The sequence below is a fragment of the Lagopus leucura genome, unplaced genomic scaffold, assembly GCF_019238085.1.
Source record: "Lagopus leucura isolate 7727_CA_CO unplaced genomic scaffold, USGS_WTPT01 Super-Scaffold_1, whole genome shotgun sequence".
Taxonomy (NCBI): domain Eukaryota; kingdom Metazoa; phylum Chordata; class Aves; order Galliformes; family Phasianidae; genus Lagopus; species Lagopus leucura.
Genome location: NW_024962250.1, coordinates 24,202,242 through 24,226,943, shown reverse-complemented (window position 1 = coordinate 24,226,943; position 24,702 = coordinate 24,202,242).

Sequence of the window (24,702 nt, the reverse complement as noted above, 5' to 3'; positions counted from 1 at the left end):
GACCACAAGAAACTAAAAACAAAAAGCAAATCTGTATAAGAGATGATCTGGACTAGGATTCAGAAGATCTGAGATTACTTCAGTGCTGTGACTGGTTTTGTCCAACATCTTCATGAGCTACTTGGATAAAGAGGTAGAATGCACCCTCAGCAAGTTTGCTGATAATGCAAAGCTGGGGGGAGTGGCTGACACATCTGAAGGCTGTGCTGCCATTCAGTGAGACCTGGGCATGCTGGAAAGTTGGGCAGAGAGGAACCTGATGGGGTTCAACAAGGTCAAGTATAGAATCCTACTCCTAGGGAGGAATAACCACTCCCATCAATACAGGTGAGGGGCTGACCTGTTGGAGAAGAACTCTATGGAAAAGGATTTTGGTGACCTGGTGGACAAAAGATTGACCAGGAGCCAGCAGTGTGTTTTTGGGGCAAAGAAGGCCAATGGTATCCTGGAACGCATTAAAAGGAGCGTGGCCAGTGGGTCAAGCGAGGTTATCCTTCCCCTCTACTCTGCCCTGGTGAAGCCATCTGGTAATACTGTGTCCAGTTTCGGGGTGCTCAGTTCAAGAAAGACAGAGATCTTCTAGAGATAGTCCAGCAGAGAATCATAAATATGATTAGAGGCCTGAAGTATTTCCTTTACAAGGAGAGGTTGAGAGACCTGGGGATGTTCAGCCTGGAAAAGACTGAGAGAAGACCTTATCAATACTTATTTATATGTAATGAACAGGATTCAAGTGAATGATGCCAGGCTCTTTTCAACAGTGTCCAGCAAAGAAACAAGTTTTACAATGGGCACAAACAGGAACATAGGAATTTCCATATAAGCATAAGAAAAACCTCTTCACTTTGAAGGTAACAGAAGACTTAAAACCTTGCCCAGAAAGATTGTGGAGTCTCCTTCTCTGGAGATATTTAAAACCTGCCTGTATGCCTTCATGTGCAACCTACTCTAGGGAACCTGCTTCAGCAGGAGGGTTGGACTAGGTGATCGTCAGGGGTCCCTTCCAGTCCTTGTGATTCTGTGATTAACCGTTGAGAGAATAATTTACTATAGGCACAAAATGCTTAGTGACTGTTACAATATACATGCTAGTAACAGTAATTAGGATTATGCAAAGTCTTTGAACAAATACCTTATATTCTTCACAAATTCAATAAAATTTCAGTAAGAAAAAAAATTGCCTTTGCCTTTTAATATCTTCAGTACAAATTCAGAGTCTTTCATTTTAAGAAACCTTTTTGTCATGAAGATTCCTCACCTGTGCGTCAACAGAAGAACAAGGAAAACAGTTTCTAAGAAAATTTCTACAGTGCTGGCATTGTGCATTCCTAAAATGCTTTCAGTTTACCTTATAAGTAAAATGAATCTACAAAATTATAGATTTTGTAATGTTCTTAGCTGACATCAGTCAACTGCATGGGTTTTTTGCAGTAACTCTATGGCATATCTCAGTTTTCCTTAGATTTGTGCTGTGCATTGTTCGAATTTATTAAATATCCTTAGAGCTTCGTTGATGCCAAAAGGACCAGTTACACAAGTATAAACAGAAACAAATGCAGGCTGCTCTGGACAAGTTCCTACCAGGACAGCAACACAGCAGGAGACACTAGTGATCTGTTGGAGAAAATCATCAGTATTCAAACGAAATAAAATCAGAGCCTCTTCAGCCATTTCCAGGTAGAGGAAACAGAAACTAAACAAGTCCCTTGAGGCACATTGGAACTCTTGATTCCTCTGTAGTCCTCTGGCAATTAATGCAGTGGATCTGAGCCTTTGGATACTTTTTGGTTCCCATCAGAGTCACCACAAAATGCCCCAGCACCAAGGACTTAGAATTAAGGCAGACAGGGGGATCTGGGTTACTGGAATTAATTTCAACAGTCATTGTAATTAAATTAAATTGATTGATTTAATTAATTGATTAGTTGAATTAATTTAAATGTCATTAATCACTTCATTTCTCCAATGACAGAATCTGTGGGAGCCAAAGCATCACAAAGAAAACAGGCAATCTATCCATGCTAAATGCAAGGCAGTTAAAGATAAATTAATGGTGCAAACATGTCACATCATTATATTACAAGGTCAAGGCTACCCTGTCAGACCATGACTGCAGCCTCCTTCACTGTTTCCAACATTTTGTAAGGGATAAGCTTCCTGACGTGGTCAGAATTTGGCAGACACACATTATGACTGAATTTAACTGTTAAATTCAAAGCAAGAAACACTTTTTTCAGCAGTGTGTACAGCTTTATCTTAGAATGGACCAATTGATAGCTCCATAAAGATGGTTTAGCATGCAGTCATCCTCATTTACCCTGGGCTTCCTGACTCTGCCCAGGACCTCATGTGAGCCCCAGGGCTGTCAGACCTGATCCAAGGAGATTGTAAAAAGGCCAGGTTTCAGCTCCCCATAGTCCTGCCCTATCTGGCCATGGGTCCTGCCTAGTCAGGTTCAGCAACATCCTGGTCTGGTCCATTTTCATGGCCCTGTCTGGTCAGGCTAGGACTGTGTCTACCTTCCATTTCCCTCATAGAGCCTGATTCCAATTCCAGCTTTACCCTAGACCATGAACTTCTTCAATGATCTGGACTCTGGGCTGATCCTGACTACCATCCCCAGTGCTACTGCCTGATGCTTTGTGCTGAAGCTGAATCATAGGAGGAAAGAAAGTTACCTTATAGCTACAGTCACTGCCAGGGGCCAGTGAAGACAGCCAGCAAGTTTTAGGGTAGTTTTGTTTATTTATTTATTTATTTTTCTCTCAGACTTTCTAGAGCCTCGCAATTCCACAGTTACGATCTAGGTGCTACTGTTCTGTCACCATATGAAGGATCACAGGCAACTGAGGATAAGCTGAGAGAATGTTCTACGCTGAATGTGTTAAAATCAATTGAAACTAACTTTTCATCATATTCCATCAAAGCTGCACATTCACATTGTATATTTCAATTTACTTCTGTGACTTGATCTTTGTCCCTGTTATTTCCAACACTCTGTAAATGAAGCTGTTCATTTAATTCTTCCATTATGTCCTTCATATGTTCTACTTCAGTTTCCAGTCTATGGAATAAACTGTGTTGATTTTCACAACACAAGTATGCCCATTCAATTCTATTATTTATTTTTTTTTTAAGATGTATGAACTGCACCTGTCAGAGCAACTTGGTAACGGTGTTTATTTAACATCCAAATCTTAGCATTGAGTTACTTCACATCTTCCCCTATGAAAGTAATTTTCTGAATTCAACAAAATACAATTACAACTGTATTTTGAATACACGATACTCTTTTCTCTTATTCACCCAAATCTTTGCCTTGCAGTTGTCATTACCAAGTGAATCACATTATCTTAATTCCTTGTGCCCAGTAATAATTTGAATACATTTCTGTGCAGATATCTCAGGCTGGTGCCATTGTTATTCAGAGTAGAGTCACACTTCAAAGCTTTGGACATAAATACAGGGATCTTTTTTTCTTTAGTGGATTGTCAGAAATGTCACACTTAATACTTACAGAGGACTATGTTTTCACATATAATTTATCATTTGTTTGGATTGAATTCCAAATATAGTTCAGGAACTACACTATGTTGAAAAGTGAACTAGATGATTCCTGTGTGGCCTGTAGCCTACAACCTCATATTAACTTTAATTATGAAAACAACTATGCGGTTGTTTTCAGCACTTCTGTAAAGCACACCTTATTACTTTATAATCTAATGTGACATTTTCACAGAAAATAAAAGCTGAAGCAATTTTTCTCTCCTCTTTCATCTTCTCCTTTTATTTTTGTCAAAACTATACTACCTGGTTTGAATTGAAATTCTACCAGGGGACAGCCAACTAGAAATAGGTGCTTAGCATTTTCTTTAACTAGAACAAAACCTGAAAACTGTATAGAGCTATTGCAGAAGTGGAAATATATTCTAATTACTACAAAGTTAAAAGAAAGTTAAGGTTTGGGTATGAAGACAAAGGAATAATTTCAGTATCTGTGTAAGTCCTGGGCTTGGTTACCGAATGCTTCCATACCTAGCATTAGTGATATGATAGCAATATCTTACAACTCATTGAAAGACAGTGAAATTGCATTTGACAAAATACGCGGGGGGTGGAAATCTCAAGTTCAAGTTTGCTTAACAAAACTGATGTCAAAGGAGTGACATATTTCAGTTTGACGATATCATGTTGTCCATTCAGACACAATTTTGAAAACTGCATGTTTCCAGAGGCTAAAATGACCTGTTTGAAGGAAGCAAGGAGAAATTTCAAGCTCTGTGAGAGTTTAAATCCTCCAGAACTGCAGAAAATTGGAAAATATTCAAACAGTTGTATATTCTTCAGCTGTAAGCAATGCATAAAACAATAAAAAGTAAATAAACTTAGTGCATATTCTGCATGACAATCAGTAATCCTTGAATCATTTGATATGCTTTTAGCAGCTTTAAGTGAGCTCAAGCACAGGAAACCATGCAGTTCTATTACAGGAATATGGATGGATTCCAGGTAAAATGAAACACAGAGACTACAAAAACTCATGAGAGTACAGGAGATTTTGCAACTTATAGGAAGCTCAAGCTTGTTACTGTGGGGACTTAGCACTAAGGAAAGATCAGCTCAATAGTGATTGCACACAGACACAATTCTGACTGAGGCACAATCCGCTACTGATGAAAAAATTGGAATTTACCCAGTAAAAATAGTCACTTGGTTGATAATGTTTTAAGATACAGTAGCATTCTGGCAATGTAAGCAAAAGAAGAACTTTACAACAGAGAGCAAGCAAGAAAACAAGGAAGCTCAGCACAGTAAGATGCACACAATACTTGGAAAAGATACTTGGTTTTTTCATCAAAGAAAATAACAATCCCCACCCCCTTCTACCCCCTTTCCAGATCTGAAAAACTATTTAATTTCTTGTCTCACTGGAAAATTAGAAATTCAAAGCAATTAAGAAAAAGTCTCAGGAAGTTTCCATAAAACATTAAGTAGCCTTATCAACCAGAGCCTTCATTAATAAATTAGTAATTTTTCAAGTTCTTAAAATTAAAGTGCTTTTTAAAAATCTCCACTGAATTTCTCTAAGGCTTTAATAAATGGTATTTGTGAGGGAAGCACAGATGCATGAGAATAATAAAACATATTTTTATTGTTATGCCCTGAAACACTTATCTAAATTCTCACAATAAATAAAGAACCTAGGAGTTAACCATACACGTGAAGTCTCTTTAAGGAATCAGATGAAGAATCTATAAAGACAGCTGAAAATGTGTGTGTGGCATGTTTCACCAGGGTAGTTCATGATCATTTATGTCACATACTTTGACTAACAAAAAAAGTCACCATCAAGCAGAAATCATGACTCAGATCCTACAAGCCCACTCAAAGTTTGAGGATGATTTTTCATCTTTTACACTGTTTACTTTGTACCTTTCAGTCATGTTGAAATACAACAGTGGGTTGATCTTGCCCTGCCCACAATACAGATGGCAAGAATCAGCAGCTAAAATTCAAATTACACTTTGTAGACAATAGGATGTACTAGAGGTGATTAGGGCATCCTTTTGCTGAAATAATTATAATTCTGACTTCTTAGAAAAGTTTATCACTTCTTTATTTCTAAGGGAAAATTATTCCCAAACGATTTATTGATTTCTCAAAGACTTCCACCTTGACTTACTCCATTTTCTAGCATCCACCAATAAAGTCTATCTCAGTATATTGAGTATGGCACTGATTCTGAGTACTGAAGAGCTCAGAATATGTGTCATTGCTGAAAATATGCTTGACAGGAATTATACTTTTGCAGTGACGCACAGTTGAACAGAATCAGGATGAGTAGATAGCAATTCTGGAAATAACTTCACTGACATCAATGAGGAAAACAAAACATTTCCCTCTACCTCAAAAAAGATATTTTGGATTAGAGAAGTTGAAAACTTTAAGGATAGATTAACAGGACAGACACCAAACCTTACTGCTGTAGAAGGAGCAACGTAAACACATTCCTGGATGGGTATGGGGAATCATTGGCTAAGCTTTTACTACAACCTCAATCGAAACACTGCTTATGACAAAAAAAGACAAGTTGTTTTTTTTTCATCTAATGAATAATTCACTGTAAAGCTGCAGAAGTATCCAATCAGATGATTATATGGAAACTGTTTTGATCAGGGTAGCAAGCAAACACCAGCCAGTCTCCATGCATGAACTCTCTTACAGTGGTGTTTCATAAGTTGATAGCTGTTTCTTGCATTTTCATCCTTTGCTTTACCCTCTTCTGTAGCATTTAAGAAAAAAAAGGTTATTTCCTCTTTTTCCCTTCTCCTTTTTATTACACTGGTAAAGGTTAAGTAAAGATAAGAAAGACAAATAAAATGGATGTCACACAGTGGTTATTCTGACACAATAAGCTGACACTCTAAGACAGTAATTGAAATTTGTTGTCACAGACAGCTTGCAACTAGTTTGATGATTGTCATTACACATTCTTCTGAATAAAGCAAAGATGAATGCATATTAAACTAGAAAACCTGTTAGCAGGAAACATCACTGCTTTCCTCATTCAGCACTGCATGGCAGAACTGTTCACTAGAATTATAAAAAATAATGGGTTAAGTTTCAAATACTACCGAAGTAGCTGACATCTCTCCCAGATGCCAGTACCTCTGAGCAATCTCTTTTTTAATTGTAGCAATTATTTTACCTTTTCCTGACAAAAAGATATTTTGTGTCATTCAGCTTTCCCACTGGATAAGCCAATAAACAAGTTCAAATTAAACCTATATCCATTCCAATTTCTCTACGCAATTTGAAAAGCCAACTTCAGCTGGAGACCAGGACATGAAGGGTAAAAGACATGCTCTACCACTATTGAAGCCCTACTGCACAAAGAGTAGAAGTTTAGTCAGGCATTCAGAACAACAAAAATAATCATGATAAGAAAAGATGATAAATGAGAGGGCAGGAACATCTCCCTTGGATGTTGCATCACATCTAAGTATTTTATGTAAGTGCTAGTGTTGTACATGCTGTATCTGTGTGTTCCTGACTGACGCATATAGAGTGTTCATGACGGTAGTTTTTCCAGTGTGAGAGATTATGAAGAAAAAAAAAAAGTTCCAGCCTTCAGGTTGCTCAGAATGGCAGTGTAGGAGCCTCCACTGACACCTCTAAAAGTGATCATCCACGTGGCTTCTCTAAAAATCTGTACTATACAGCTTTCTGCATATTACAGATCTCTGTAGAATCAGGGAAGGATCAAAAGAGAAAAAAAAATGCAAAATTATGTGTTTAAAATTCAGTGTTGCTGTAATCTTCCTAAATTAAATAGCTTTTTTGGGAAAAATTTGAAAATTCAACGTACAAAATCTGAATGCTGAAGTTCTTCATTTCTCACACTTTTTTTTTTTTTCCTAATAATAACACTGAAGAAACACAGTATTCTGTGAATCAGCTGTAGTGCCAAAAAAATATGGAACAACTGCTAACATTTTCACATTTCATTGATGTGTAATTGTGTGAAATTAAATGACAAATGCTTTCACACAAAACTCCACAAAGGAGAGATTGTGTACAGCTACATCCAAGATTGTCTTCTAAGTTACTGAATGGCGTCATTGGTTCAAAGAATAGAGTCACAAAAAGAAATTGAGAGATTGGTTTGTTTGTTTGCTTGTTTTTTATAAGTGTTTTCTACTGTTTGCTAACTTGTTACAATTTCTTTGCCAAGACCCAGTTACGAAGAAAAGCAGCTGCTGAACGAACAGTGCAAAAGAACTTACATTGTAGGAAAAGCTTACAGAGAAGCACAAATCTGAGCCATTTGTGCTCTAAACTACTTTTCACAGAGCTGTAAAAATACATTGGACAAGAGTGAGTTTCAGTCTCATCCTCCAGTGAACACACTCTAAAGACAATACCAGAAGTATCATTTTCTTTTTTTTTTTTTTAACTTATGAATGACTTAATTCCTTGGCTTAACAGCCCAAGAAAGCAACATCCTCTGTGTGCTGTAGTACCAACAACTGGTGGTATGATTTCAAGCCAATAAATAGAATAAGCATTTAGAGTCCGCCTATGGAAACTGTCCTTAGGTCCATCCCAACACCATGTATCTGCACAGATAATCAAAAGATAAATGGCCGCATAAATCACAAAGATCTGTCTACTTTTCAGTCAAAAGCACTCTGACATACAGCCTTGGAGTCTTTTCTGTATTTCATGATCAAACATACAGTGCTTCTCCTGGCAAATGACGGTTTTTACCCATTTGGCAGAATATGAATTAAATCAATCAGAAGTATAGCCCAACTCTTATGAATTTAAGACAAGTCAAAGATTCAGCATTAAATGAGGCTTTCATAATTCTCCAGGCAGATCTGGTCTGCTAGGATGTAAGTTCAAGCTCACATGTACTACAAGTAGTCTTAAACATTGCTACAGAGCATTCTAGCACTCCTGAACTTGTAAGCAGTTAGTGAAGGGCAGTGACTATGGAAAGCAGAATGGAAAAATCACTGAGTCTATAAAGTAAGATGAAGCCTCCATTCGTTTCTTTAAAGCCAAAGTTGGCCACAAATTAATAAAATAGCATTTCCATGTTAACCATGGTTTTTATGGATTGCAATTAGATCCAAACGTAAAAAATCAGTTCATTCATAAACAAAGAAACCGTGAAGGTTCCCACTGGCTTTAACCATGTAGAGTTGGCTGCTACAATATGTATCAGAGATGAGCAGCAGATAACAGTATCTTTTTCAACTATCTTAAACAGAAAACAATGACTTTACAGCTTTTAAAGACTTCAAATCCCATAAAAACTGAGTAACAGCACAGGCTTTGTAAAAATTGTAGATAGGAAAGAAATTGGCCTATCATTGTACTGTATATTTACTTGGTGCCTTAAATACTAATTTAACTTCAGTACAGTTGGAAAACTATGATATTGATGCAAATAATGTCAGCCAATATAGGTGTTCAAGCATACATTTTTAAATTAATGAAAAGTACTCTTAGCTTAAGGAAATACAGATGTCAAGAATTAAATACCACATCTGAATTATGTGTATTATGTGTATTGTATTCAGCAATGACAAATTCAAACTGCATTTATTACACTGCAATTACACATTAATTAATGTTTATTTTGGAGAGATACCTTGCTTCTATTTGGAGCAGACTTTGGCAACAGCAGGGAACACAATAACAAAAAAAAATACAGAGCTGGAGAACAGTGGTCAAAGTCTGAATTTCCTTTACTGGAATATTCAGGTTGAAATTATATCTTACCGCTATTACTATATGCATGGAACTACTACTGAATACACAGTTTGACTGACAGTAAAGTTTTAAAGATCTTATATCTTAAAAAGGAAGACAGTTTACTATCACATCCTTAACAGGATGTTTCCTTAAAGTCCTAAATGAGAATAGGATGAAAAGGTTTGGGACCAAGGGAGTCTTCAAAGATTAAAATCAATAATTTGGAAGGTGGAAATATTTATATAACAAAATATGTATATAACAAAAAGAAGACATAGTTTGGTGTATTTAGTACTGAGGGACCGGTACTATTCCGAAACTATCTAGGGTGCAGAACAACCAGGGAATCAACCCCAGCCAGCACGGGTTCATGAAAGGCCGGTCCTGCTTGACCAACCTGATCTCCTTCCAGGACCAGGTGACCCACGTAGCAGATGAGGGAAAGGCTGTTGATGTAAACTTCAGCAAAGTCTTTGCCACTGCCTACCACAGTATTTTCCTGGGGAAGCTGGCAGCCTGTGCTCAGGAGAGGTACATTCTTCACCGGATAAAGAACTGGCTGGAGGGCTGGGTGCAGAGAGTTGTAGTGAATGGAGTTAAATCCAGCTGGCAGCCAGTCATGAGAGGTGTTCCCCAGGGGTCAGTACTGGGGCCCACCAATATTCTTACTGATTATATGGATAAGGGTTTCAAGTGTACCCTCAGTAAATTTGCAGACGACATCAAGTTGGGAGGAAGTGTTGATCTGCCTGGGGGTAGGAAGGTCCTTCAGAGGGATTTGGATCTGGATCACTGGGCTGAGGCCAGTGGCTCAGCCACAGGCTGGGGCTGAGTGGCTGGAAGATTATGTAAAGGAAAAGGACCTGGAAGTATTGGTTGATGCTTACTGCCCTCTACAACTACCTGAGAAGGTTGCACAAAGGGAGGATCAGGCTGGATAACAGGAAAAATAGAAGAGTAATCAGGAACTGGTATGGGCTGCCCAGGAAGGTGGTTAAATCACAAGTCATGGAAGTGTTCAAGAAACGTGTAGACACGGTACTGAGGAACATGGTTTAGTGGGGAAATATTGGTGGTAGGTTGACAGGCGGAATAGCTGATCTTAGAGGTCTTTTACAAGCCTAACGATTCTATGATTTTAGGGAAAAATAAAAGTGGAACCTTATTTATCTAAGTTGTAATAAATTCCTAAAACTAGTATTCAGTAGGAAACTGGTCATGGCTTTGAAAGGAAAATAAGTTTTGATTCTACAAGACTGCCATTGGGACTTATATGCCTAGGTGAACTGCAAATTCTGAGCCCAGAAAACTTTAGTTACTTCTTTACTTACCCAAGGGGCTGGGCTCCTACTGCCTTATTCAGTATTTACTTCCTTTTCCAACCAACAACATGATCAAGCTCATAGCTTAATCATACTCTCTCTACAGATTTTTTTTTTTTCTTTTTCTTTTTCTCAGAAGATTGAAAAGAGGTGGACTTTTGTGTGGATTTTCAATAGTTAATACTTCAATTTTACCTTTTCCAATGAAACAGCTTATACTTTATCTGAATACATTAGTGACATTGTTCATTGTTGCACAGTGCCTCAGCTTTAATTCTAAACTCATGTATTTCCTAGGATCAGAACAACCTTATTCTTCAATCCAGAAGGCTGTATTTCCAAGTTTTAAAAGTCTATTAAAAATATATAATAACTTAGGTATTTTTAATACAGTGTGTGTGCAGATATAGCCTCATACAGGGTGCAAATATCAAGGATCCATACAAAGAACATAAAATATACAGATTGCTAAAATCCTTTTATTCTCTCCAAGGTTTTCAAAATAAAGCTTTACAACTTTTTCATAGTATATATAACAACTAGCTGAACTTCCTTACTGCCTTGTTTGCAGATTATTATTTTTTAGGCCACATTTTTGCTTTATGGGGTACCTTTTCCAGTTGCAAGCAACTGAAGGGCAGAAAAGATACCCAGAGGAGCAAGGAGGGCTCACTGAATAGAGTCATAGCAAAACCAAATCCTTTTAAAGGACTTGTCTTTAGCAGAGGAAGCCTGAAAGATGGATGGAAGCAAACAAAGTTGTTTCAATGTGAAGTGTTCCATTAAATGCTTGAATGGCCCTCACTAATGCATAAAGCTCTCCAGAATGGTGCTGTGAGTCAGTAAAGCAGGTGCCAGGCTTAGGGGCAGACACTGGAATGCAATTGCCAGTTAGGCTGCCTTTTTCTGCCTGTTCAGGATAATCACTTCAGTGCCCATAATGCATCTTTGTGAGAGTTATTGCCACAAATCAAGAGTTTAAAACCCTTTAGCAACAGCTAAAACTGTTCAATTTGGAGACAGGATGGAGAACACTGAGGAAATACAAATAGCAGAACAGAAGCAATTCAGTTCTGCTGCAGCCTTTGTGAGAAATAAATGTACTGACCTGGATTAACGGGGCTAATAACACTACACAGTGCTTTGTTCTCTAGTAGTTTCCATCTGAGCCTCTCAACATTTGCTTGAGAGAGAGAAGTATTTATTTCTCTCCTCTGTTTGGGGAGCAGAAGAAATGAAAGTGATTTGTCCAAAGCTGCACAAGTTTTAAAATGAGCTGAAGTCATAACCCCAAAGCCTGACTTCCCTTTTTTAAGCTCACCAACACTTTCAAAAAGGCAGCATGAGATACAGAAGGTTTTCAATACCACATAAACAGCTCAATTCAGGGAAAAAAAGAAAAAAAAAAAAAAAAAGAAGAAAAAAAGAAAAAGAAAAAAAAAGTTGTTGATTGTTTTAAGCAAAGCAAATAACCATAGAAATTTGCAAGAAAGAAAGTGACAAAGAGTTTTACATAATAAAAACTAACTAAAAGTTCTAACTTAATGTAGACATTTATACTGTCTATATCATAGTTGGTTTGTGAGGTTTATAATTGTTTAAACAAAAGAAATGAAGCAGCTGTTTCCACTGAAACAAAATGAAAAGTAGATTTTAATTAAAACCACATTCTGTGCATAAAATTTCATTTGTAATTTCTTGCAACAACAACAAAAACTCAGTGTCTCACAGAAACTGATGCCTCTGTCTGTAAAATTTTCTTCAACTACATTTTTTTAAAATAAGTAAATTTGCATCATGATAACTGACAATGACTTGTACCATTTGTTCATTGTTCTGATCCATGATACCAGTAGCTTAATTTTCTACCAAAAGTGCTATGATAATCAAGTCCAGCTAAGACTCTCAAGCATTTCAAAGAGTGCTGAAGAAAGAAATAAAAATGGAGACCCTTTGTTATATACCTAGTGATTTCCAGAAATAATTTACCTACCAAAAATCCCTCCAGAACAAAGCTTCCATTGAAACAAACCGCCCCTTGTCCTAACACTGGACTGAGCCTGTCCAAACTACATAAGAACAGTAATGGTGAACTGCAAGCCACAAGACTTGTCTGGTTTTCAAATACACAAATATACAGAATGTGTTTTCCACATACCTTGCTGAAGTCTTTAAAACTTCTGCTCTGCAGTTTTCTTTTGAAAAGAAAATTAATATGAATCCATGCAAATTAGAATGAAAGACTGAAGTTTCTGGTAATCCCTGGTAAGATTATCCAGCAGGATTTGAATACTGTCTGCAGGTTAATCATTAATCATCTAGGAATCAGCTGATACTTTTTTGTTTTGTTTATATTAGGAATGGTTCCATTGCAGCTCCTTGGGGAAACAACAAAATTTTCTCTAATACAGTTCAAATGAAGAAGTGTAGAACTCTCTAAGAATTTAGATACTATATCCGAACTCCTCCTGTGATAAGGGAAAAAATAATTTTACAATGAATTTCCATTAATAAATCTCCAAAATGCAAACAATAATTTTGATTTTGTACCTTGCATGGAATTACCAGTTTTCAGAATTCTTTGGGGAAACTGACAGTAAGGATCTGTTACTAAAATACATGTCACTCCACTAAAACCTTTTGAGCACTAATTTTATAGCTGCAAAACAACTTGTACTCACTGGTCTAAATCACATGATGTGCACAACCCTGCTGAGCCTGATCAGATCACTGTACCTATACACCATCTTCATGATATCAACAATTCAGTTAGACCAGATAGTTTCTTAAATGATCATTTTCTCATGAGCTGCTATTCCTCTCTTATCTAGCACCCTGCTGTGTGCACTAATGATAGTTACTGGTCTTCTAAGTTGGCACCTCAATGCTCTTCAGACAAGATGGAACAACATCTGTCCCAGGTTTCTTTTCAAGCTCAAGGTGGCTATTTCATCTGAGCCAAAATCTTTGAATGTTCTTAAAAATAAATAATATCCTTGAAAATGAAGAAAGTACAGCAATGATCAGTGATTCCCAGTGTGGGATTTTTAAACACTTCATTTTCATCTTAACCTGAAGTATTTTATGTATTTGAAATAAAGAAGATAATATGAGATGAACTACCTTTCTGTCTAGCAGCAGTGTGTCTTGCATTAATGATCAATTACACCTACCTACATCTAAGAACAGATTTGTGCTAAGAAAAGTATTAGGGTTTGAACTTGAAATTATGATGAATAGAACTGCAGCACTTTCTCATCTCTTTTTACTTCTATGAGAAGATTCCAAGAGAAATATAATAATTCTATTTTTAACACAAAGTAACAGTTTTACAAGAAAATATACCAAATAACATTTTCCAAACACATGAGAGGTTAATTCTTAGCATGCATCAACTAGGGAACCAAAGAAACCGGGTCTGGGGGCTTCTGAGTTCACTTTTTCCTCTGTCTCACATCAACTTCCTAATGTCACTTTGACTATGCCTCTTTTCTCCTCTGCAGAAAGGGGACACTACTTTATCTTTGTCAGTGCTACAAAGCCTACTCAATAGTATCTGTAAATAGCATTCAGTACCTTCAAGTACAAGACACTCAGAAAGCTTTGGCCCAGTAGTTTGCTGCTGCACAGAAGAAAGGTACACTCCACTCCTAACTATCCTTTAAGATGTATAGATTCTAGTGATTTTTCTCCGCCACTAAATCTCTAAGTATAATTCAGGCTTAAACATTTAGAACAGAGTGTCTGTGTAAACACAATTGAAGTCTTTATTCCTATTTAATGCAACAACGCTTGTCCTCTGTTTCACAATAATTTGAAAGAAAAAAATGCTAAGGATAGGCTTCCCTAAGAAGGTAAGGACACAGATAAGAACTGCAAAAGCAAGACTGGGGAAAAAAGGGTTTTCAGAAATGTTTCTTCTATGAAACTAAACATATCAAACACTTTTATTACCAGAATAACACAAGTAATTTGATTTTTTTCATATGTATTTCTATAGAAAGATGGCATTTTCTACTATAGAAGTCTTAAAGTCTAATCACAAGACAAAACAAGAAGCAACTGCTAGAAATTAAAACCAAAATAAATGAACACAATAAGAAGCCTTTTTAAACAGTGCAAATGGAAAATCTTCAAACAAACTACCCAAAGAAGCAGCAGATTGCCAATATCTGGACGAGCAGTTTTTTGAGAAGGTAAGCTTCAGTCTAGTACAAGGTCTACCTTGTACTAGACAGAATGAAATAAAAACTGTGAGCCTACTTGATCCATGCCATGCACAACGCTAGACTGAAAGATCTTTTCTGACAAGCAAATCTGTGATTACTCATTATCTCTAGAATAATGCACAGATTCAGGGCAACATCCTTCCTAAAAACTCAGTCAGATGTGACTCCTTTGTATTTTAATGAAATTCTTAATTCAAAGAAAAATTCACAATGGCAGATCACTTGACAATACTCTCACAATGACTGATCCATGATTTCACAGCTTCTGGACTTCCCCTTGAAAAAAGTCATCTCCTATTCCCATGCTGTCAAATTAATGATGGAATACTTTTTCAGGCAAAACTCCAGCTTTTCTCATGGAATAAGGCTTGAATGGGGAAAATGACACATAGCCTTTCTTAGAACAAATTAATATCTACATTTTTTTCTTGAAATAGCACTCTGCACTGTATAAACTAGATTAAATACAGGTGGAGCCAACAGTGCTGCCTACCATTACAGTAAAAATCCTCAAGCAGTCCTAGAGGCTGCAATACCACATCACTAATGCAATCTGAATTTAGGTTTCCATGGCAGGTATCTACCAGGATGTTAACCATTAATACTGTTTAACAAGGGAAAATAAATTGACAAAAGCCATTCAGCTCTATCTGAGAATATACTCAGAGAAAAGTACTTAGTTGCATTAAGATAGTATTGAGACATTCTTCTCTGAAATGTGTTATTAGCTTCTTGGTTTGAATCAATCACTGCAGTTTGGCAGGGAAATTCAGTGGTTTCATTTTGTAATCAGAAACGTGGCCTCATGTATTTTGAGAAAACTTCTCCTTTGGCTAATAAGTATCTGAAAAACTGCAGCTCTCAAGCTCAGCAGGGACATATTTTAGCTATTTAAAAGCTCCAAAGGCCCCAGTTACAATGATAATTTTCCATGCACTTGGAAGTTTTCTTGCTGAGATTCTGCATGCACAACAGCACACTTACTAAGTAGAGTCTGAAGGAGTCTTAGGCTACATACAAGCATTTTATGTACCTGATGAAGGTAGTTCTATGTGTCCATTCACTATTACTTTTATAATCTTTCAGTGATATGTTGCCATGCTTAGATTCCTATCATTTTTCCTCTATTCACAAGGAAAAATAAGGTGGTATTTAATGTCAGAAATCGCCAGGGTTCCCAAAAAATGGCTGTATTAGAACTGTGAGACCATGGCCTGAACCAGCGATTGAGCACCTAATAAAGAGGCAGAAATTTCTAAACTAGCCTCTACTACAATACAACCATCATTAAGACAGTAGATGTATTCAACTGTCATACACAATGACAAAAATCATTCATTAATTCACTGAATAATGGCTGCTTGTTGACTAACTTGGACCAAAAAACCAAATATACACATTCAAAATTGTTTGTGGGATTCCATGGAAGAGCTCCAAAATTATATATCATGGAGCTCAGCATGAGAGAGGCCATTTATGAGGATGCCTTTGAAGGTCTGGATTTAGTCAAATTTACTGGAGGGATGAGAGATTTATTGCTTCAACAAGCTTCCCTACATCAATATGGGACATTAATATAAATTCAAAATCCTTTAGTGGATTCCAAGGCCACAATTCATCAGGCCACCCAATTAGTGGCTGATTTAGGAGATACAGAGCACCTAAGATCTAGGTGCAATATTCATACAGTACAGAAAAGGGAATTACATCTTCAGGAATTCTAAGCCTGAAGACCCACTTGGAGGGCTACACAATCAGGACCTCTTACAGTTTCCCACAGGCACATGTGGAATGATTTGATACAGGCTGGGGTACAGTTTAGTAAAACTGACAAACAACCAAATCATGTCCTCCTAAGTCTACGGAGACAGCTAAATGAAAAGCAACATTTTACACCATCCCCAATGAAGAGAGAAAGTATCAGAATTATAGATAACATTCCTTCACAGGTGTAAAGGCTAGAAGACGTACTGATACTGTCTGAAAAAACATCAGCCACACCAGGTGATCTGGGCAGCTATGGCTGGGCCTCCAGAGAAACAAGACTTGGGAATTTCTCAGCTTATGGTGTGAAGGGGAACCCAAGGTCCCCAGAGGATTAGAGATGCCAGAGGGGACTGGAGGACTTGTGTAGAACTAACCATATATTTGTCCCAAGGAAATATTCAAAAAGTAATGGCCCTGATAGATACAGGTTTTGGGTGCCTACCTCCTCAGGAAGACAAAATGTCCATTGCACCAATCCAGGAGTATATATTGAGCATGGACATATGTGGGGACAGACTTTCCAAGCCAATATTGGAAAGCTCAGGTTATGAACTAGGAGTACAAGTGTTCAGGAGGTGCAATTGATTCTGCAGGGCTATACAAAGTATGAGTCCAAGCGAGCGCCCCAGTTGTGCAAGATTTACTAATATGAAACAGTATAGACTGCTGAGAGGTCAGGAGGAAAACACAGCAATACAAGAATGGGAAAAGGTAGGGATCATAAGATCAACACACAGCCCTACAACTCCCCTGTGTGGCCAGTTGAATAGAAAATTAGAAGCCTACCATTGTGTCCTAGACTTACCAATACATTCTTTAGAATTTCCACTGTTAATGAATCACAAGACCAATTTCCATTCACACTGGAGTGTAGGCAGTGGACCTTCCAGGTTCAACCCTAAGGGTCCATACATTCACCAACCTTTTGTCATAATTTGTGGCCTGTAACTTGGTGGGGTGGAATAAACCAGATAACGTCAAATTATACCATTATACCAATGACTTAATTCTAACTTCTGCCTTTCTAGAAAAGCTTGAAAAGGCAGTAGGCTTATTATCAACCTACCTACAAGAGAAAGGGTGGGCTATCAACCCATAAAATGTTCAAGGGCCCAGATTATCAGCAAAATTTCTGGAAGGGGAAGATGAAAGTCTGACCTAATACCATTACTGATAAAGTACAGGCATTTCCAGTACCAACTATGGCAAAACAACCATAAGAATTTCTGGGCATTTTGGAAGACTGGAAGGCATTTATATCCCACCTTGAACAGATCCCGAGGCCTCTATATAAACTACCTAAGAAAGGCCAATTATGGGATTGGGGACAAATAGAACAGGAAGCTTTCTAACAAGTAAAGATAGCTGTTAAACAAGCACCAGTGCTTAACACATTTTATCCTACTCTCCTGACTGAGCTAGATGTACCTGTACCCAGGAAGGATTTGGCTGGGGATTGTGGCAACACCAGAGTTCTGTTGAACCCCAAATGAGTTCTAATCTTAGTTTTTGTGTGGAGCAGAACAACAACATAGCGTGATTGAAAACCAAATATTGGCTATATACTCTGCCTTGCAGACAGTAATGCCAAAAAAACAAACAGCAGTGGTAGGAGTAAAGACAACACCACCTGTTCAAGAATGGGTAAAAGATCTCATGCATTCTCCTAAGACAGAGGTGGCCCAGGCCCAAACAGTGGCACACTGGGTTGCCTATCTGTGGCAACACAGGCACTTGTCTCCCTCACCATTAAACGAACTACAAAAAATACTTGGCCCAGTAATGTACCATAGTGATGCTCCTGGAGAAACTACTCCTAAAGAGGAGTGCTGTACAGGAAGGAAAATACCCTTTTCCAGAAAATATCTGGTACCCAGATGGGTCCAGCAAGAGGAATCTAAGTGATAAGTAATTGCATACCATCCCTTACCTGAGATCATTTGAGTTGAAGAAAGGGATGGGCAGAGTAGCTAGTGGGCTGAACTAAGAGCGGTGTGGATGGCCATAACCCAGGAATCAGGAAACAGTGCACTGAATATCTGCATGGATAGCTGGGCAGTCTACCAAGGACTTACGCTTTGGGTTGCACAGTGGGCTGCTCAGGATTAGACTATCCAGTCCCAATCAATCTGAGGTAGAGACATGTGGTTGGATATATGGAATGTGGTTAGGCACAGAACATTATATGCATACCACATATCGGGACAGCAGCCCATGCAGTCACTGGGGAATCATGAAGCTGACACATTAGCTCAGATAAGATGGCTGGAGGATTCAAAAGCAGAGAACACTGCCCAAAGGATACATAAGAAGTTGTGACATGCTGGGCAAAAGATAACATAGGCAGTGGAAAAAGCATGGGGGCTGCCTGTTCAGATGTCAGATCCTGTCCAGTCAAAGCAAGAGCAGAGCCATTTCAGTAATATTCGCTTCATAAGCAGCATTTTCTGTTTAGGGACAGTACATTTTAGATATTAATCCAGTTACTGACTCAGGCTTAGATTTTAAAGAACCCCAAAGACACAGTTGCAGATTTTATTTTTATCTTTTTTTTTTTTTTTTTTATCACTTGTTTTTTTGTCCTATCAGAGCCAACAAGCATAATACACTAGGAAGCTAACTGTTTCTCTGTAAGATGAGAACTATATATTCCTTCTAAAAATAGCATTTTTAGTAGTCTAATTTCTCATCACTCTCTTCAACTACCAGAAAGGAGCTGCAACCAGGACAGCATTGGTCCCTTTCTCAGGTAACAAGTGATAGAACATGAAGAAATGGTCTCAAGTTCTGCCAGGGGAGATTTGGACATTAGGAAAAATTTCTTCATGGGGAGAATGATCAAGCATTGCAATGGGCTACCCAAGTGTTCTGAATATTCAAACAAAAAAAAAAGCCTTCATATTTAGAGGTAGTGATAATGGTTGAGACCAACAATGGACTCTAGCTATATATGTTCCTGCTTGGTATTTTCTGTGTGGTGAAACATCACCCAATAAATCTTAACAATGAGTCTCAGTTTGAGTATCATGGTAGGGCCACAGCCTTCAAAATTCTTAAAGGTCAGCTATTGGACCCTGAACTCAACTTAATGGGCTGTAAATTAATAAACATAGTGATGGTAAAAGTAAGGAGACCAGAAAATTAGGCAGGCACTACAATTCCAAAACAGCCTTTAGAGATCAGAGAGGAGGATGAGGATCAGAAGTAAGAAAAAGAAAAAAGAAAAAACAAAAAGAAAAAAAGAAAAAAAAGTTAGTTTAATATTCAATGTCATTGAAAGTATCATGTAGAAAATAATGAATCCTGGATCATACTAAAATTCACACTACTTTTTTTTAGGTAACAAAGAAATGAATAATTCACAGTACACTTCAAAGTTCAAAACTACCACCTCTCCCCCAGACAAAACTACCAGTCTTCCCCAGAACAGGCAGTAGTGAGCTAACAAGAGGACAAGCAATCACAATGCCTTACACAGTTCAAAACATTGTTCTTGTAGTTTCAAGATTTCTCTAGTTGTCTGCCAGAATGAGATCTGAGATATGTCGACAGCCACTGTCCTCAGACACACATACAACTTATCCCAGCTTTGCTTCCGTTCAAGTATGTAGAAGTCAACCACAACACTGACATGACATGGCAGCAGTAGAGTTTATAAAACATTTAGAGGTAACTTCATGGGAGACAGGAGGGTGAATTATATCAGATTCAGAACAGGGGAATACACAGACTAAGGGGTTTGACCCTGCAAACCAGTATGTTAGTCTCAAAATCACTCCAAGCAAACAAATGTGAGCACAGAATTCTAATAAAAAGGAACTAGCTAAGCAATAAAAATAATAATTGTTTCAGAAGCAAAAGCCTCAATTCCTGCAATTTCTTTATCCACTAAAGAGAAAATGTGTATTTGGAAGATCTAATCTGTTTCACAATTGTTGTGAGATATATCTAAGATCAGAATTACAGTACCATGGAACTCCAGGAAAAATTATTTTATGAATATTTTAGTCTAGACTTAAAAGCACAGGTCACTGGATAAGGACGAGATTTCCAGATAAACATTTATACAAGTTAGATGGGGGAAGTTCTGACTTAATCTAACATACAACACTGCAAATCATTTTCATGAAGAAGGAAGGATACAGAGTTAAGTAGAAGATGACATCCGAGATTAATTAGCTGATCAATTTATCTTGTACAATAATGCCTACTTTCAGGTTTGTTCTCCTCCTTCAGCACTGTTTTAACTTTTCAACCTAAAGAAAACCATACTCTAGTCTTTTCAAAGGACAAACAGATCACCCATGTCTGAATTTATTCCTCTCCATTTGTGTGATAACCATCTTTTCACTGTTTACTCATTAGCAGAATTTTCAAGGACAAACTCAGACCCAAAATAAACAGGGGCAACACCTATTAAACTGTGCCCAACTGTTACATTTGGTCCACATAAATACGGTTTTCTAAATCTAGCTAACTCTATTTTACATTAATCCCTTGCACAGCATTGCCAGAAAGGCCAAGTAGCAAAATTTTAATACTAGGAAGAATACATTGTGATTCGTCTATCCTCAGTTATTCAGCAGCTGCTAATCTGGTACAGTGTAGATGGTGCAGAAGACCTAGGACAGTGATTAAAAACCAACTAATCAACAAACAAACAAACAAAGTGTCAGGAGCCAATGTAACATGTTAAAGAATATTTCCCTATAGACCACAGGATTGGTTCCAGAGCTGAAGGTCCTGGTGGTTTTTTTTGGTTTTTTTTTTTTGTTTTTTTTTTTTGTAAATAGAGGTCCTGTTATTTTCACAAAATGCTAATTTGTACCTACTGCACTCTATATTTATTAAACAGATGATTTATTTTTAATAAATTTTCTGCTGCTGACATGAGGAGTGATGACATGAAGAATCACTGAAACAGAGATCATGTAGGTTCTTCATTTGTCCACATGTAAATTTTAGCCAGCGTTTTTGGAAAAGCTCATCCTTCTTATCTCCAACTAAAGGCACACCAAGAATATTCCAAGAATATTACCACCGTTAATATTAAAAGTGGAGCTCGATCATGAAGCTAGATTTAAAAATATATATATAAAAAAATTAAAAAATATATTCTAAAACAAAAACTCTCATGTGTGCATTTGTATGAGCAGATGGAATGGGCATCCACTTTAGTTCAACCACTGATCTCATTTTAAAGCAATTAAATATTCCTGCAAAGCATATGTGACGCAAGAAGTGGAGCTATATGCAAGTGAATAAAAACTGGAAATTAGAAACAGCAATTAACTGACAAGCTCACTATCTCCATTGTCCAAGCTGAGAGATTTGGAAGACAGAAATATTTATTAGATAAAGGATTTCTTAACCATATCCTATTACAAAAAAGAAGATACATTATAAATTCATAATAAGTAAATATAACTGTATAAGCAGGAATGAATCAACATAAACTTACAGAAATGTTTCCTAATGCATAACTGTCCCAACATTATATGTAACAATTTGAGCCTTAGTGGCACTCCCAAGAGTACTGTAAAATTCCAGTCCTCAGAGACGAGCTAGATAGACAAAACTCTCTTTCCTTTTCTAAGAGGATCAGACATTCTCCACGTACAGAAAGCGCTCAGGATCTGGATCTGATACACTGCCATCTCTGGGATTATGTAACTCTCTATAAAACAGAAGCACTGTCAGTCTGCCAACACATTGACTAAACAAAGTTTGTAAGTGTGAGGTGAAATTTTATTCTCTCTGAGAGCTTAGAAACCAGGTAATGACAGTGTCAAAAAGTCACACAGGCTAGAAAGAGAACTACACAAGCAAATATAATCTTACCACCTCCATTTTTTCCTTAGTCTTGCTTTCCAGAACCATTTTTCCACAATTAACACCCCCTTACAGCACCAAGAATTAACAATTCTTATCTTTTTCTTATTATGACCATTATCTCTAAAACATTATCTCTGAAACAGGCCATTATACAAGTTTTTGATATATTTAGCAGAGTATAATCCATCTCCTCAGATAATTAATAGTGCCAGAAGAGATCCTTGCAAAAGCATGTCTGCTTCTTTTGGTGAGTGTAGTTTTTCCTCAGCACACTCTTGCAACGAGTATGTTGAGCATTAAATGAGTTTCTGATCACTCAAGACAAGGTCATTGAGGCCATCACTGCTGTCCAAAGCAGAATAATGGAGCTATCAATAACATTTAGATCAGGGTTAATAAGAGGAAGATAATGAGTGAAATAGGAGGTCACATTGCAATGTACTGAAAACTGTTTGGCTTATAAAGATGTTCTACAGAGAGTCTGGAGCTTTTTCTGTCTTATCCATAGGGAAAAAAAACAAAACAAAACAAAACAAAACAAAAAAAAATACCCTGCTTTTTACTGTTTTTACTGCATTTAGACTGATTTTGTCTTCATCAAATGTTCATTTTCCTGTTGGCTTCAGCCAAATAAGAACCAAATCCTGCTGTGTAACTGAGTTCCTGCAGTTTAGGAAAATAAAAAATATAAGGTCAGATCTGAGTGAAGAGTACTGTTGTACAGAAATGGATAGCATTGTCCCACATTCCACTAATTAAGGACAGTGAGATAAAAAATATCTAACTTTTGTTACTCAGTGCATTGGACAAGCACACTTGTTTCATCCTCACAGCTTGGCAATGATTCTGATTCATGGGGTTAGCTTATCTTGGAGGTCATGATAGACTGTGGCAAAGGTATAACTCTATAGTCCTCCAATAACTCAACATCTACCACTTTTTTCCCCTCCCTGAATATAGGAATGAATAAAACATTAGATTGTGCTTACCATCTACATACTCTAAAAAGCAACCACCTCTGTGGAAGAAACAAGTAAATTCCTGAGTCTTGTGCCCAAGAATATGGAGCATTTTCAGCTCTCTGAGCCCAGCAGCCCAATCCAACTCACCCTAATAGAGCAGTGACAGCAGCATGCCTATCTCTGCTCTGCAGTTCCTTACACTCCAGGAACATAAGTGCTGCTCTGCAAGAGCACTGGAGAGACTTGCGAAGTACCCTGGAAGCCTTGCACCTTACCCTAAGCTCAGGTCCAGCCTCCAAGTGTTGCTGGCAAGCCCACTGGCTGCAACCTGAACTGAAGCTAAAACGTTTATATGGATGGACTGACATACTGTAATATCTGGCAGTCTGTATATGCATTGAATCTTTCAATAAAAGATTTCTTTTCCAAGTGTTTCAACTGTTTAGCCTCTGAATGCTGAAATGCTTAACCTAATACCAAGTACTGGGCTGGCTAGGGTGAGCTTTGCTGGGTTAATTCAATCCTGCTAGCAGTTTACCTGTAGAGTTTCTCCAGCTTCTACCTTAGCCCTTTTCTGCCTCTAGATACGTCCTGTGCTTTAAGCTCTAACCGTCATTTAAGACTGACTGGCTGACTCAGCAGCAGCTCCACTTCACGAGAAATCTCTCACAACTGACACCAACCCTGTTAATGCATCAGTCTGCTGTAGAGACCACTGACTCCCGAGTTCCAGGTCAGATCCCAAGCTGATGTGAAAAATTCCCTTCCTGCATTACTGGATGGGAGAAGGAATCCAAAAGCATTATACAGACTGTAGGAATGATCACGGCTGAGATAGAACTGTTAAGATGGCCTTTCTCATCTCTAATTACTGAGAGTATCTGTCTTGTCAAAATCTACAAACTTTGTGAGTAATGTATGAAACTAAAAAGAAACAAACAAAAAAAAAATTACATATTTCACACCTATCAGCACTCAGGAAGTGTGCTTTGCAACCAACACAGCATATCTGGACAGAATTCAAAAGTTGTTCCCTGCTCCACATGCTGTTCCCTACCTTGCTTTTATTTTGTTGCCTGGTGCAGCTAACCACGTCTCTTTATTCTGAACAACGTGATTATGCTGAGGTCTCAAAATATTGCTGAGGTTAATCAGAGTTATACATTTGGAAAACACTTCAGTAAAAAGAGTTGCACGCCATAAAGATGTAGAGTGAAATAAACTGTTACAAGGCTGTTTTTCACCTAGGTAAAAAAAAAAAAAAAAAGGCTTATAAAAAATGGTCAATCATGTCTCCTCTCATGCGGCACTATAAGACTC